Consider the following 16050-nt stretch of genomic DNA (forward strand, 5'->3'; position numbering starts at 1 on the left):
ACAACACTCTAAGGACAAACTGGCTTGGACACGTTGGCATTAGTTGAACTGTTTCTTATTAGCAGCTGGACGACACAAAATCTACGAAGGCTATGAGTTTTCCACAGTAACTACATTACCCTCTGTCCCTGGTAATGGTTAAATATGCACCGTATCAATGAGGGCAAACACTGAAAGATTTCATTATATCGTTTAAACAATAGGGTCCCGTGAGAGTGTGATGTTTGAAATGGAGACCATAATTTGCCAGGATTAGTGTATTCAGCTCTTTTCATCTCCCCTTCCTTCCTATTCAGCATCGGCTTTCCTCTAAAGACCTAAAGAGGAATGATTAGAGGGGGAGTGTTTACAATGACCATGGTGAGAGGTGTGTGAGGCCTTTTGTGGTTTAAAAGACTTGGTCATCGTGGGTAAAGAGCAAAAACAGGCTTTCTTGTCGACCCTGAGATGAGTCATAAGGTGTTATGTCGTACTGCATGTTGTTCAAATGACAGGTGAGACTTATAACATGTGGAGTCCACGTCAAAATCAAACATACATACACTGCCTCAATCATCCTGATAACCATCAACAACAGACTTTCCCTTCCTGGCTCTCCGACTTTGTAGGCATGATTACACACTTGGTTTGGTCTCCGGCAGCTGCATTTTCACCAGTAACGTAGGAAACGTGTGCAATCCGGTTGGACTACTGCCCCATCTGCCCTGCCTCTATATTACAGATAAAAATAGGCTACATAGAGATCAGCTGCCATACATGAACAGCATTGGTGAGGAGGGTTGAGCACATTACAGAAAGTTCTGTGCCAGATGAAGATTTAATGTGCCCAAAAACATCTTAAGGGAATTGTGGTTTGGTGCTAATTAGCAGAGGTGTCAAAAGTATTCACATTCATTACTCAAGTAGAAGCATAGATACTAGGGTTTGAAAAGACTTCTGTAGAAGTTGAAGTATCAACTCAAGCTTTTTACTCAAGTAAAAGTGTAAAAGTACTGGTTTCAAAACTACTTAAAGTATAAAAGTAAAAGTAATGCAAGGGGAAAAAATGCCATTAAGGACAAAAGCTTAGGCTGCCCCACAGGGGCCTATAGTGCACTACCCCACCTCCACAAAAAAGAGCACCTTGTTCAATTGTACTTGTCTGTTCAAAAATATAAAACAATAAAAAGTTGATCTAAAAAAGGAGCACAAGGCGACATTAAAGAAGGGCTTGTGTATTGCTAAGACCACAGGGTCAAAATTAAATGATTTATTAAAAATGTAATAACAATAACTTATAACATTAACTTATTTCAGGCTGAGTCTGTTTTTCAGACAACGGCAACTACAGTCTGGTGTTAGAATCCTCTACAGTGAAATACAGACACACTTTTACACCATTTAGCTGTCAGCATTTTAACCGTGTTTACTCCAGCTGCTATCTAACGGTAGGCTAACGTTACCTGCTGCCAAGTGTAGTGTTAACTAGCGTCCCGTGCGCAGATGTTTCAGTTCCCTCTAACGTCTGTTTTCAGAGCATCAGAGAGAAGCGCAGTCATTTAAGTGGCACCTAATAAGGCACCGAAAACCTGGTCTGTGCAGGTGCGATGGATCGCGTACAAACCAATCGGGTGTCGGAATGGTATATGTTTATACTTCTCATCCAACCACAATCAAATTCACTCTATCGGGATGGTGCGATTTATCTGCATAGGGTTTTTTTGTGTGTGTTTTTGAATGATGACAAGCCGGAATGAAAACAAGCCAAACTAAAATTGGAGTAACGAGGCCATTTTTAAAATGTGAGTAGAAAGTACAGATAATTGGGTGAAAATGTAAGGAGTAGAAGTAAAAAGTCTGCTGTAAAATAATTACTCCAGTAAAGTATAGATACCCAAAATTTCTACTTAATTAAGGTAACGAAGTATTTGTACTTTGTTACTTGACACCTCTGCTAATTAGCAAATGTTTTCATGCTAACACATCTTGAACTAAGTGTGAGCATTGGAAAAATGATACCTACTAAACATCTGCATGTCAGCATTGTCACCAAGAGCATGTTGCCATGCTAGCTTTAGGGTTTAGCTCACATTACCTCTGTGCTAAAGTACAGCCTCACAGTGCTAGGCTGTTAGTCTTGTTTAATGTTACAGCTCTTAGGTCTTCTCTTCGGGAGGGTATTCTGACCTGGGATCAGATCAACTGTACGTGGAGCCTTTGGTTCTCTGGTTACAGCTATTAAGAGTTTACTCTCTTGCTAAAGCTAAAAACTGAATCTTGAGACAAGACAGACCTTGAGTATCACTACTGAAAATATAAACAAGTTTGATTTGTAACAAACCACTAATTCACACAAACACAGAGTAAGAGTGGAAACAGCTGCAGTGTGTGCTCTCAGACCTGCTGGCTCAACTCCAAGCAGGAATAATGGAATAAAGTGCACAAGACCTCTCCGCTGTCTGGCATATAAAGACGCGTATTGACCAGATATCCATGAGGACACCGCCGTCAGCATGTCACAAAAACAGCTCCACAGTCTCCCTCCCTGCTGTGCCAAGCGGTGTGATGCCAAGTATCATAACCACAGAGGCTGTGCTGACCTTCAGGAATTTCTGGACGTCTTTTCTTGGTGACCGGCAGTCCGCTGAACATAACCAACTTTACTTGACCTTTCCCTGTATTTTCCTATAAGTCAGAGGTTTTGCCCAGACAGAATGCATCATTTGCAGTGTGATGCAGTCCAAATTTAACCTGGTCGGGTCATGTACTTCACTGTAAACGAAGATAGCAATCACTATGCCCAGTGGGCTGAGGCGACACAGGACAGCTAAAGTTATCTCTTCCAAAAGGGAAAGTGAGGACATTTCCTGTGGCAACTTTGTGTAAGTAGAGTCAATAAGAAGTCCACATTGTGGTCAACATAAATAAAGCCTGATGCCATCACTGTCCCATTTTAGTCACTTTTTTGGTTCATCTGCTATCCAGCAGCTGTACTTTTCAAATTTGGAACAGCAGCTTAAGCTGTCGGAGACTTTTTACAACCACCAGAAAATCTGTCGTATTATGGTTTATATTTCACCCTTAAATGGGTTTTAATTTTTATTTATTTTTTATGTCTCAATAATACGCTGATGCCAACAAAAACAAAACAAGCAAAACACAACAATAAGATACCATGTAACAATTTCAATGTGCTGATATTGATTTGTTGCAATGACCACTTCATCAGACACACAGGACATTAGTCCAAATTACCACTTGTGTCTCTTGGTCGCCAACAAACTAGTAATAATTGGGCAAACTGTCAAACAAAACTAACAACAGCCAACTGTATTTCATAACTAGAAAATCCACTCTTTCTCAAATATATATATACCTGTATATACAAAGCTTATAGTGTACTACACAGACAAGGTGACGGAGGCCATCACACGTGGGATAAAGTACACAGTGGCTCACCCTTACTAACACACTGAATAGTGTATTTATTTTGACACATCCTTGACTTTTTCAAATAGACTACCAGAGGCCTCAGCAGCAGCTGCTTGGCTTCACGGTCACCATCTATTCTAGCATGAAGGGAAGAAGCAACTCAAAGCCCTCTTTGACCATATTAGTCCACAAAACTGCCATTCTTTTCCATTAGCTAAAGCGAGCTGTAAACTTTGTATAAACTTGTGCGCCAGAGTGGGACAGCGCTGGTCCCCATCCAGCTGCAGGAACCTGCGGATGTGCCACGGCTCGGCCATGTGGGGAGGGTACAAAACGGCAGCACACAAAGAGGGGCAGTGTTTAAGGTTTAAACATGCAGACTGTGACACTGGTAAGAGTTTGTGCTGTAATTGTTAACCTGTGAGACCTGAGTGCTCTGACATTAGCCCCCTGATGTTGTCTGTCAGACGGTCAAGGTTCCCAACATAACAGAGGCCTGTTAGAACAAGAGGACATTCCTGTCATAGCCAGGTGAGCTTTGTGACCCTGAACAACACCCATACAACAACACCTTCAACTGTCACCTGCTCTAAGGAAGAAAAAACTTTTCTTCAAATCCCAAAACAAGCATGGAACTCACCCAGTCAAACTGACCCTTAGCTGTCCAAGCAGTAAAAGTTAGCAGAATTTATTTCCAGGAATTATCCTTGTAGTAGGCATGTTTGAAATGTTAACAGTCTGCAAGAGGATGGTAATGCCATGTAACAGCTGCACTTTCCATATAATCAAGAAGAATGCTGTTTATACTGACATAAAATCGACTCTTGGACTGTACTTGACAAAAATGACTTTTGTAGGCTGCTGCTTACAGCATGAGGTAGATTCCTTTGTACTCCTTCATTCATACACATCCAATAATTAAACCTGCCCACCCAAATCCACACAAACACTTTCTTTCTTTATCTGTAGGACATTTCTATCCTTGGATAGCCTTGTTGTTTTCGTGACCATGTGGTTTGGCGGCTGACCTGGCGTGAGTCCAGACTGTAAAAAGAATCCCAGTGTTTGTAAAGTGAGTGTGAGCCCGTGCATTGTGCCCGCAAAAGACCTCTCCGCTAAACCTGCAGAAGTGTCAGGTCCGCCGGAGAAAAGGCAGAAGCAGAGAAGAGCATCTTAAGCTAAACACAGAGAAACGCTCACGTTACTAAACATGTGCGAAGAGGAATGAAGAACATTCTAAGATGATCTGACACTATTCATGCAGCTGTCTTCATTTTTCTTCTTTTCTCCGTTCCGTCCATTTTATTCATATTTCAGCCTCCTCCACTGTTCAAGCTTACTTCAAGATTTATATTATTTGCTCAACGGCATCAGTGATTGACCGTCACAGTGGCCCTCCTGTGTTAAATTTGTGGTGTTGGAATCCAAAGACTGAGAAACAAATAATCATCACTTAATCAGTACAGTACAGGTAAAATAAAAACTAAGTACTGATTACTGCCAAACATGAAGGAAATTTGCAAAAGTGTGCAATCAAACTACTCATTAAAACAAGAAATCTGTTTCTTAACCAAACCAAATCCGAATAAAAACATGGAATCTAATATTAATTATGTTGTCATAAAACAACTGCGGTCATAAATAGGTGGCTTTGTGTATAATCCAAAAATGCCGACAGGTTAACTTAAAGCTGATGCTAATAAGCCAAAATGTGTCTCACTTGGAGCAGGAATCCAACCTTGGAGAGAGAACACAGTGGACAGTTGTGTATTGAAAGCAGATGTGTGAAATACCTTCTTCGGCACCAGCTGGCATCTATCAGCAGTTTCTGGCAATGAGATGTACTTTTAATTTTTGATGCTACAGCTGCTATGGCTGCCTGAATCCTCAGCAGCACCAATGTTGGTTGGGACAGGACACGCCAGAACACATCTACTATGTTTCTAATTGAGCAAAGTAGCTCTACAGCTAAAGGTAACGAAGGAAACCTTGAATGAGAATGTGAGTATTAGAGCTGTAATCGAAATCAATACTAGGCAGCAGGGTTGCTTCACCTTGAGGTGATATGAAAAGAGATCCAGTACATCTCTCTTTGGCTCAAGCGCTAATTAGAAGAAGAAAAAAAAAATGGACCTTTTTAAAAAGTCCTTGAGTGAGACTAAGACTCCCTCCCTGCTCCAGGGACATTGTTCTGACCCTGACCTCTGACCTTTCTGTGCAGCCAGGGAATGAAAAATACTTTTGTGACAGATAATGGAATCATCCTTACAATATGCCATTTATCTAACGCAAGACAGCACACATTCATTTATGCTTTTTATCATTCGTTCGACATAACCGCTACACAAAACCCCCCAAAATGCCATGTGTTGCTCCAGGATTAGCTGTAATGACAAAAAAATTGTATTTATATAATATAAATATAATATTAAACATTAATTTAATATAAATTAATATGTAAATGCTGTTAACTGACTGCTTGTGTTCTAGATAGATAGACAGATACTTTATTCATCCCAAGGGAAATTTTGTGCAAATTTTGTGCAATTATCTGCAGAGTATAGCTGCAGTTGTGTTATAGGCGGACCACAAAGGCATTTGGTGCACAGAGGTTTAATCTTCTTTTCTGATTTAGGATTTGGGATGGATCAGACTTGCAATTTGATAATCATCTCACCGCAGGATTTTCAATGCAAAACAGCTCGACATGGTAGGGAGTGCCATCTCAATACTATTCTACTACAGGGCAATACAGTGTTTCTCACACTGGCAAAATAAAAGTGTACTTTTATTAAAAAGAGCCACTGGAGAGACAGTTCATGGTTTGAGGATTGCAGTGAGCTTCACTCAAGGAGGTTTATGGACTTTTGGAAACCCCCATGACTGTTGTGCACTACATTTGGTCATTTATTTTGGATCAATTTGGACAGCTGCAGACAAAAGGCTCAGGAGTCACACAGTGAAGGCTGGTGGTAGTCCATTCAGCCTGGAGCTGCCCTGCTGAAAATCAATCAGCAACACAGTGTTTGAACACAGAGCGATTGCTTAACCTGTGAAACTGAAAACGGTGTTGACTCATCCACAGAATGCTCAATAGTAACAACAGTCTTACAAGTAAAAAAACAATCTCCATCTCTCAGTGCAGCTGCAGAACATGAACTGCTAAGCTTTTTCCCCAATAAAGAAAAACTCAAATCTCCCTCTTGTTTTTGCTTAAAGCCAACATTAGTTACTGCTAACTAATAGTAAACTGAATAATGTTATTTCTGAAAACCAGCAGCTATTTGGCAATTATTTTTTAGGTTGAACACGATGCACGATGTTTAACATTTTCTCTGGTTTAGCTATGGTACAAATGGCACAGTGGAGCCCAACTGTCTTGCACAGCTGGATAGCATACATAACCCTCACCCTAGACAATTACTTAATGGTGCCCCAAGTGCACAATGAGTAAACACACGCAGACTTGGACACACATCAGAAAATAAATGGGCCATGATAGAAATGCTGAATGGCAGGTTAAGAGGAGATTAAAATCAATCAGTGAGACAACAGAGAACTGCCAAAACTGTCCTAAGTGTGAAAGCAGCAGTTTTACAGCAGCAGAGCTGTTCAGCTCCGATGCCTGTGTGCTCATGTGCATTTATGTTACAGGGTTGTTTGTCTAGATATGACAACGGCATTGCCTCTGGAGCATTAATGTCACATGGCTGAGGGAGTAGAGATGAAGTGGCTCTCAGATTACAGGATTAACAAACAGAGAGAGCACAGGGAAGGGAGAACAGCACAGATACTGCTGATACATTTTTTAGACTAAATGTCTCTTGTCTATGGCTCCGGGTTCAAAAGGTTCACATCTTGTTGGACTTTGAAGTACCGACAGTAGATTGTGACAAAATTGCAGTGAGCTGTGACGGTTGTGCAAAACATTTATATGCTGGAATGTAATGCGAGTTTTTTGGTGAGACAGTTTTTCCAGTTTTTATGATGACATAGGCTACAGTACATCACAGCGCATTGATATATGTCTTGATTTGGAACAGGGCACTACCGCAGTGTTTCTACTGCATGTTTGCTAAAACAATATTATTATTGGCTGTGGAATTAAACAATAAGCTAAAAACCTGAAATGAGAACTACCTCAACTTCATCAAATCTGAAGTTACTTAATAGTATTTTCTAGTAAAGAACCAACTAAGAGCTGATTAATCATTTAAGTAATTTATTAAGAAAAAAGTCAAACTCTCTGGTTCCAGCTTCTCAAAGACTTGCTGATTTTGTCTGTTTTGTATCATTTTAAATTTAATACCTTTGGGTTTCATATGTGTTGGTGCCACAAAACAAACTAAACTCTCTCTGTGTACTGTTGTAGGTCAGTATCTCTACTGTTATATTCAACATAACATTTAAAGGTCCCATGACCATACCTGTCAAGTATCCCGTTTTGGCCGGGAAAGTCCCGTATTTTACCCTTCTTTCCCGCTGTCCTCCCGTATTAGTATTTTCCCGTAAATCTCCCGTATTTTTACCTGCCTTATTATAAAATAATAATACCCCGGGCCCGAGCGGAGTTAAAAAAAACAAAAAACATTCCCAATCTGAGCTCTGTCACTAGCCTCGCAGTAACTGCCAGCCAAATACAGGTACTGTAGGTGGCAGTTGTCGCAAGGTTAGTGTGTGAGGTCAGATGAGAACAACGCGAGTGACAACGCAGGGAAAAAAAGAAAAAAAAAACAGAGACGGATGATGGACACTACGACAGAGACGGGGCGCTGCCAAAACTTATGAAGGCTTTACTATGCATTCCCCATAGCAATGCCAGTTCAGAAAGGGTGTTTGGCATGGTACGAAAGATTGTTACAGAGAATAGGATGACGTTAGACAACAGAACTGTTTGCGCTCTACTCTCATGTAAAATGAACCACTCTGGCCTAGCCCACAAATACACTCCTTCCAAAACAGTCTTAAAGAATGCAAAGTCTGCAACAAATTTGTACAATAACTCACTAAAGAAAAGTTATGTGAAATGAAAAGAAAAACTGTAAAAGAAAAGCAATATGAAATGAAAAGAATGTGTGGAATGAAAATAAAATGTAAATGTAAAGACAAGCAATGTTATAAATTGTAAATGTTTTCAGCATTCTTCATCAAGTGGTGATTTTAGCTTTCTTGTACACCTGTCTTAAAATGTAAGGGATACTGGAGCTTGGTTGGGATGGTGGGACTGCTCGCGGTGGGCACCGGAAAATTTCCCTTATTTTCAAATCCAAAACTTGACAGGTATGCCCATGACATGCTGCTTTTTGGATGCTTTTATATAGACCTTAGTGGTCCCCTAATACTGTATCTTGACCAACTGCCACTTTGCTTGTTTGCAAGCCATGATGTCTCTCTCTCTTTCTCATGGGCGGGCCAAATTCTCTGGGCGGGCAAAGCAGAGAAAGGGGAGGTAAACTTGCTCCTTAGGACGTCATAAGGAGCAGATTCCAGATCGGCCCATCTGAGCTTTCATTTTCTCAAAAGGCAGAGCAGGATACCCAGGGCTCAGTTTACACCTATCGCCATTTCTAGCCACTGGGGAACCATAGGCAGGCTGGGGGAACGCATATTAATGTTAAAAAACCTCATAAAGTGAAATTTTCACGCCATGGGACCTTTAATGGTACACCATAAAGCTAAATACTATTGTGTATTGTTACCAACAAACTAACACTGCAGTACCTGTTAGAAATGAAAGCAGGGAACTCTATTAGACATGCTGCATAGAGGTAATCTAATGGTTTTCCACATCCTTCCTCATTAAACACTTGTGGTTTTCACAAGTTTCAGGCAGTCTGTGATGACGACTCAGATTAGTTCAAGACCAGCCTCTGTATCTCTACCCACGCCTGTTCTCAACAGTGAAGGTTAATCTGGTCAAAAATGATCACCAAACAGAAATGGAAGAGAAAGGCCGTGATCAATGCAAGCTGACTAACTTACTGTGTTCATTCCTCAACAGCATTAATTCATGACCAAAGCAAGGGTTGTGCAAACCCAGTGCTGACGAGCAAATGTTTGTCAGCTAAGTGGTTTTGTTGCCAGGGAGGGATTCAATCACTGGTAAATCTAATGTGTGGTACCCTCTAGCTTTTTACAAGTCAATTTACTGGCAGACCCACTGTGTGTTTGTTTTAACTTTAACACTTTCATGAGTGGTGTGTTACAGTAGCCCGTTTTGAACAGCATTAGAAACCACACTGTCTTATCTGTAGAGATACTGGATGCTTTAAACAAATCTGTATAGTCTCCCAAATTAATTTGGCATCTTCATTGCCTATGGTGACAGATTAGATGGAAAAATAAGTCATTTTTTGTGAGAGAATGTTGTCTGAAACACAATGAACTGTCCCACGCCTTAAACTGTAATTCAGTGCTACCCCCGCCACCCCCCCTCTTACATGCATGATTAATAGCACAAAACAAAAAATGTACATTTAGGATTGGGGAGTGTGCAGCTGAAATGTAGGGAGGACAGAGACTAAAAAGCAGGTTAAAGGCTGCTGCTCTTTCCGCAGGCAAGGTTGTCAAACTCGTTCTGCAGACAAGACTCTCCAACCCCCCACTCTTAACATGTCAGCATTCTTCCTCGGGTCAACCCTTCAAGTGGAGGTTAGACTCGGGGCAAACAAGGAAACTACTCAAACTTGCGACAATATCCTTGCCAGGGTTTCAGCTTAGTCATCTGGGTTTAGTTTGTTAGCTATGATCCAAAACCCTGAAAAAGAACAGTGTGGTTTAAAAATAGCACATGAGCGGCCCGTATCATGCCGTTTCATTATTGTAAAAATTTGAACAAAAAAGGCAAAGTTTAAAGGTGCTCTAAGGGATGTTGGGTGACGTTACTTCTTGTTGACGTTCAAAGTATTTTCAAACAAAACGAAGACTAGCTCGCTCCTCCCTCCTCCTCATCCGGTTCCCTCCCTTCTGTGCTTCAGCGCACTAACCCCCCCCCGTCCCCCAAATCCTTCTTGTCCGTTATTGGCTGAACACTGGAACACGGTTTGTGTATGTTTGTATGGTCCAGGTTGGACCACTTTGTTTTTGTTGGCATGTGTGGACCCTAAGCTCTCTACAGAGACCGCGTTTTTTTACAGTGTGTTCAGGGGACCGGCAGCTCGCGGATAGTGAGGAGATGTTTGCTGTATGTGACAAAAAATGTTGTAGCCTAAAAAACGTGTGACATCGCTTAGAGTACCTTTAACAAGAAGCATAGTTGTTGACATTTGAAGGAAAAAAAAAAACTTGCCTATTTCACAACAGCAGCATAACTTTTATGATCTGTGTTTGTAATGCAGGTTCAAGTTTGGGTTATAAATTCCAAAATTCTTTTTCTTAGCTATAATCATTTGCATTGCCATTCTGATTTCTATCCACTATGTTTGGAATGTTCCGCATGTGCAGCTCCAACAACAAGTGTACTGCAATGTCTTCTAATTAAAATGGAAGGAGTCTCTGTCTGTCTGTCTGTCTGTCTGTCTGTCTGTCTGTCTGTCTGTCTGTCTGTCTGTCTGTCTGTCTGTCTGTCTGTCTGTCTTTGGATTTTCTCGGCCACCGTTCATCTGATCGACTTCACACTTGGTGGGTGTTTTGCTGAGGACCCAAGGAAGTGTAGTGTTGAATGTGAGCTCTTGAGATCTACAGGACATATTTATTAGTAGTGTGTTATGTACACACTGTGTAGTGTATTGAGAGTGGACCGCTCCCTGTAGGGTCTCCTGGGTGAGCATCCGTCCATCCATTTTTTGGGGCGCAGACACGAGCGATGTCAAGCTTAGCAGTCTTCCTTTACCACCGCTAGTTCTTGGATCTGGGTTTGGTGTGTCTGGACCTTTACATCCATCACTTTATAACCATACACACACACATACACAAGTACTTCTCTAGTAAGTGGAAAAATTTGAAAAATGTAATTATAATTTCATTTAAAACAATGTATCCACATTTTGAGTCAGCAGTAACACATGAACGCCATATGTTGCAATAGAGAGTGCGTGAAAACTAGTTAGCAAGCAAGCAGAGAAGCTGAAAGAACTCAAAGTAATGGATAAACGGTTGAAATACAGTAGTTGGTTAAAACTAGTGGATAAATATGCGACTGTTCAAAGATCAGCATCACTTTAAATTAGCAGTAAATGACAGAAACATGGAAAATAAGAGAAACTGCTGAATATCAAAAAAGCAGAGGAAAGAATAAAGCTTTGGTGATTAAGCAACTGAAAACATCATAGAGCACCAACAGCGGTCACCATGGTCTCCGTCCATGTGGCAGAAGGAACAGTAAACATTATCATGTGCACCACAGCTTGGCACAGTCCAATATAAGTCACAAATCTATTTCTGAGTAGTAAAACCGATAACCTCTCAGATCATCAATAATGGGGCGTGGAGAGCGTTATAACCTCTTCTAGGATACCCTGAGCTGCAGCCTGTCCTTTAAAAAGCCCTACCTCTTCCTCAGTTGCTATGGTAACCGGAGTGGCGGGTGAACGTTGCAAGCTGGGTGGGTGGGTGATTTAATGTAAGCCCTTTCCATCGCACATTACCCTCCTTTTTAATCTGCTCAGGATGTTTATAGGGGAGAAAATAGGATTGTCTCTCTAATTCAGTGGACAAAAACAAATAACAAAGCCATTAAGGATTACAGGGCAAAATCTAGCTTGCAGTCACTCAGAGGCACTGAAATCCTGCAGAGCTACATAGACGAGTGGCCAATCCTTTGTAATACATCAGTCTGTATAGTATTTACATGCGATGTAGAGTGTTCATAGCCTCTCGAGAGAAGCTGAGGAAGCGGAACCTGAGAAGGATGAGCAGCGACAGGAAATGAGCGTGGTGAATGAGAAGACCACTCTCTGCTCAAGGTGACTTTCCTTTTCATTGACCTGATTATCTGCACTCCGCCCCCCATGGAAAAAAGTATGCCATCCTCTCTCTCTCTCTCTCTCTCACAAACTCGACACTGATAACAGGCTCCATTCGCCAAACCACAGAGGGAAGCTGGTGGGAGGTAGCAGCCTGTAGCCTCTGTGCATGAACACATATTTCTACCACCACCTCACCCTATCTCCAGACCAGCCTTGTCATTAGGGGGGCATTCCCCACATACACAGGACAACTCTCTCACCACGAAATCAGCCCCGGGGCCCGGTCCGAGCACCCTGTCATCCTCCCCTCCCCCCGGTTACTAAGGCAACACCATTTTTCCGCACCAACACCTCTTAATAAGACGTGACACAATCACCTACGTCTTGGGGAGAGGAATCCAGCCTGTATCATGGGGAGCGATAAAGCAAACCAGCAGCCCTGACTCCCCTCATCCACAGACACTGATAGCCTCAGACTATCTATCGGTCACATACAGTCCACACACACACACACAGATAAACACGCAGAGACACTGATGGCCTCGGACTATCTACTGGTCACATGCAGTCCACACACACACATTCCAATTAGCAGCCGGCTTCGGCTCTTGCACTCATTTTCCCTGCACTCATTTGATTACAGGGTGGAATGGGCAGATTCATTGAGCTGGTCTTACCCTGTCCAGTAGTGAGCTCGCCTCTGTTGCATTCCCTTTATATCCTCAACTCACTGCAGCATCCAGCTTTCTGCACTGTCGACAGAAAAGCACAACATGCAGCAGAGCATTTCCTGCGCAAGGTATGTAATCCACGCAGGTTTTCAAAGTCGTCGTTAATAAGCAATGAATCCCAGAGGCTGTCAAAATCAGCAGAGAGGAAAATCCCAGCTAGAGGGAGGCAGTTTTTCTCTGATGGGGGGCAAACAAGGGATAAACTCGCCGTATAGCATGAGCTGCTGTTGGAGATCTTGCAAACAGACAGCTGGCCGGCAAGAACTTCTCCGCGGCGTATCTACTCCCTCCCTAACCTTCTTCACTCTGCCTTTCTCTGCAGAAGGCTGTGGGGGCAGAGGGGACAGGCACAGATGTTACTGGCTCCAGGCCACACCCCTTTTCAACACTCCCAGTCCTAATAGGATGCAGCCGAGCTGTGGCCACCGCCCAGCTCCCCCCCCTCCCCCCTACACCAGCTTTGGACAACTTGTTTAGGGTTTGTTTGGAAAGGGCTTGTTTGGAGAGCTGCAGGAGGGAAATAAAGCTAAGGTGCAAAGCGTGTGTGGTGTAAATGTGGGTGTGGGAGGGAGGGAGATGCAAGCCAGTGAAAGTATGACGAGGCTACTGAAGAAATGTCAAAAACATAAATTAAGAAAGAAAAGAGGAGTTTAGCTACTTCCCATCCTTTACAAGAAACACCTCCTGTGTATAATAAAAACACATCTAGCCCAAGCAACTTGAAGCACTGCACATACCGTATTCCATCCAAACAGTCTGGCAATGATGACACGAATATCCAGAGGATTTTAATCTAAACAATTCCAGACACTCCCACATGATTTACAGCACAAGCATAATTCCTGCACCTCAGCTAATTACTGACTCACAACATCCAGCATCCATAAACATCCCTACATTGCAACATAGTGACATTATTTTGGAAATGAAAATGTTTAAAAAGGAAGTTTCTGTGGAGGATGCTCATCAAAAATGTACAGAGTGAGGGTAAATTGGCCTTTTGCGGCAAGATTCTTTTTTTTTTTTTTTTTTTTTTTTTTACAAGAACCAGCAATAATAAGATCTATTTTAGTCTGGTCCTTAATTACATGAGAGTTTTCAAAGTAAATTAAGTGAAGTCACCAAAAATGATTTTCCCGACAGAAAAACCCCATTAATACTGCAACTGCTAAAACTCTGTGGTTCATTTTGACATCAACAGACTTTCTATTCTTTCTTTTCTTTTTTTGTGAAACCCAAAAATGGCAAATGTCGGCGGTAGTGGGTCATATGAACAGTCTACTTTAACGTTCCTTTTGTGAGCAAGTTGATGGCAGGACAAAATTAAACTTGGCTGCTGACGGGTTTGTGTGCTCTCTGCAAGCCGGTGTCTACACTCAACCAAAGATTGTTTATGAGGTATAAAGAAGCATTACTCTGTAACACCACAAGTGGACTAAGTGTTTTTATTGTCCCCACAGCTCTAACAGTGTGATACAACGTCTCTCAAGCTGATCATGTCACATCAGTTTCAGGAGTCGCACTCTTCCAGTTAAACTTTCAATTGCATCATATCAATAATTTAAGCTTATCAACTTTATAGTTTTGAATTAGTATTTGGATCCAGTCACTTGTGAAAAATTAGGTGAAAGTTAGAAGGCTACAGCTGTTATTTCTCATTATTTTTAGGTAAATGTTGACGTTGGTACCAGCAAATACACAGTATTAAAAAGGAACACGCCGACTTATTGGGACTTTAGCTTATTCACCGTACCCCTCAGAGTTAGATAAGTCCGTACATACCCTTCTCTCCTTATCTCCGCACAGATGAGAACAGATCCTGGAGGTAACTGGCTCCATTTAGCCTACTGTTCCCAATAAGTGACAAAATAACGCCAACATTTTGTTGTGATTTGTATAGTCACAGCTTGTACAAATAACAAGGTCACATGAGACACAGCCATCTTCTATCTGGGGGATACGGTGAATAAGCTAAAGTCCCAATAAGTCGGCGTGTTCCTTTAAAGGCCTCGGATCAGGATCGGAACATCCCTACCTCGAGAGGTTTCTACTGTTACAGTATTGTAACTACATGAGAGGGGTGTTCATTCAACTCTAAAGATCATTCTTGAGGCTATAACATCCAAACCACCTACTACTTTGTCCTTGTTAATACAGGAGGTGAGAACATCAGACATGTTCTCATAAGAAAACAGTAGTCATCTACCTGATTCAGGCCCCACAGGTTTCTGTGCAGGTGTTGACAGAGTAAGTGTTACCTATCCGGCATTAACTTCCTGTTCTTTAGAAGTGAGTCAAGCGTTAGTGATGGATATCGCGTTAACAAGACGTCATAGTGCTTTTGTTGAATATTTTGTTATGTAACACAGCTTTGTTCAATCAGCATAATCACAAAATGTGGCAGAAACACAGCAGAATATCAAATGCTGTGTAACTGAGACTGTCACTGAGACTATGGATTTACACTACTGGCCAAGAACATTCTGGACTCGGACGACTCTCTGCCAAAAGGAAGTCACACATCAAACCTTAAAGCAAAATTCAGACTTTTTCCTTAACAGCTGTGAGTGAGCACTCCTCAGCATTAGAAATGCTGCTTCGTCTTCATCTGTTAAACATAAAACACAGCACAAACCAACCACTTTCCATTAAGGATTATGGACAATTATGGTCACTTTACATGATTTTGGGGTTACTGAAACTTCAAACTTTTCAAACAGCTGCCTCTCGCTGTCAACGTGTAAAGTTGCCTGCAGCTTTAAGATTTCTGGACCATTTCCAAGTCATATGTCATGCTAGCTGATATAATGCAATCTTTTAAAGCATTGCAACGTTCTGCTTTGATTTTAATTGCCATATCTGAGACTGCACTGTAGTTTGACCCAAAAAAACTGTGCTTGTTAGAAACGGTTTATCTTTACAGGACTGGTGTTGCAGACATCAGTGGCGAGCCGCGCCAGTGCAGTCATGAGTGGATAACAGTGGAAGCTGTACAGTCCTGG

At 41.8% G+C, this 16050-nt stretch overlaps 1 protein-coding gene across 3 annotated transcripts in view; it reads right to left on the reverse strand.

The window, feature by feature from the left end:
• The window catches only part of LOC120546718 (disheveled-associated activator of morphogenesis 1-like), a 50529-nt gene that overhangs the window by 21957 nt on the left and 12522 nt on the right, over window positions 1–16050 (reverse strand). Inside the window, exon 1 of one of the 3 annotated variants that reach the window (XM_039781855.1) lies at window positions 12995–13383. The exons of the other annotated variants lie outside the window; for them this stretch is intronic. The gene's annotated coding sequence lies outside the window, so the exon portion shown is untranslated. Of the gene's footprint in view, window positions 1–12994; window positions 13384–16050 lie in introns of those variants that run through there. 3 annotated transcript variants of the gene reach the window in all.

The sequence above is a fragment of the Perca fluviatilis genome, chromosome 18 (assembly GCF_010015445.1).
Source record: "Perca fluviatilis chromosome 18, GENO_Pfluv_1.0, whole genome shotgun sequence".
NCBI lineage: Eukaryota > Metazoa > Chordata > Actinopteri > Perciformes > Percidae > Perca > Perca fluviatilis.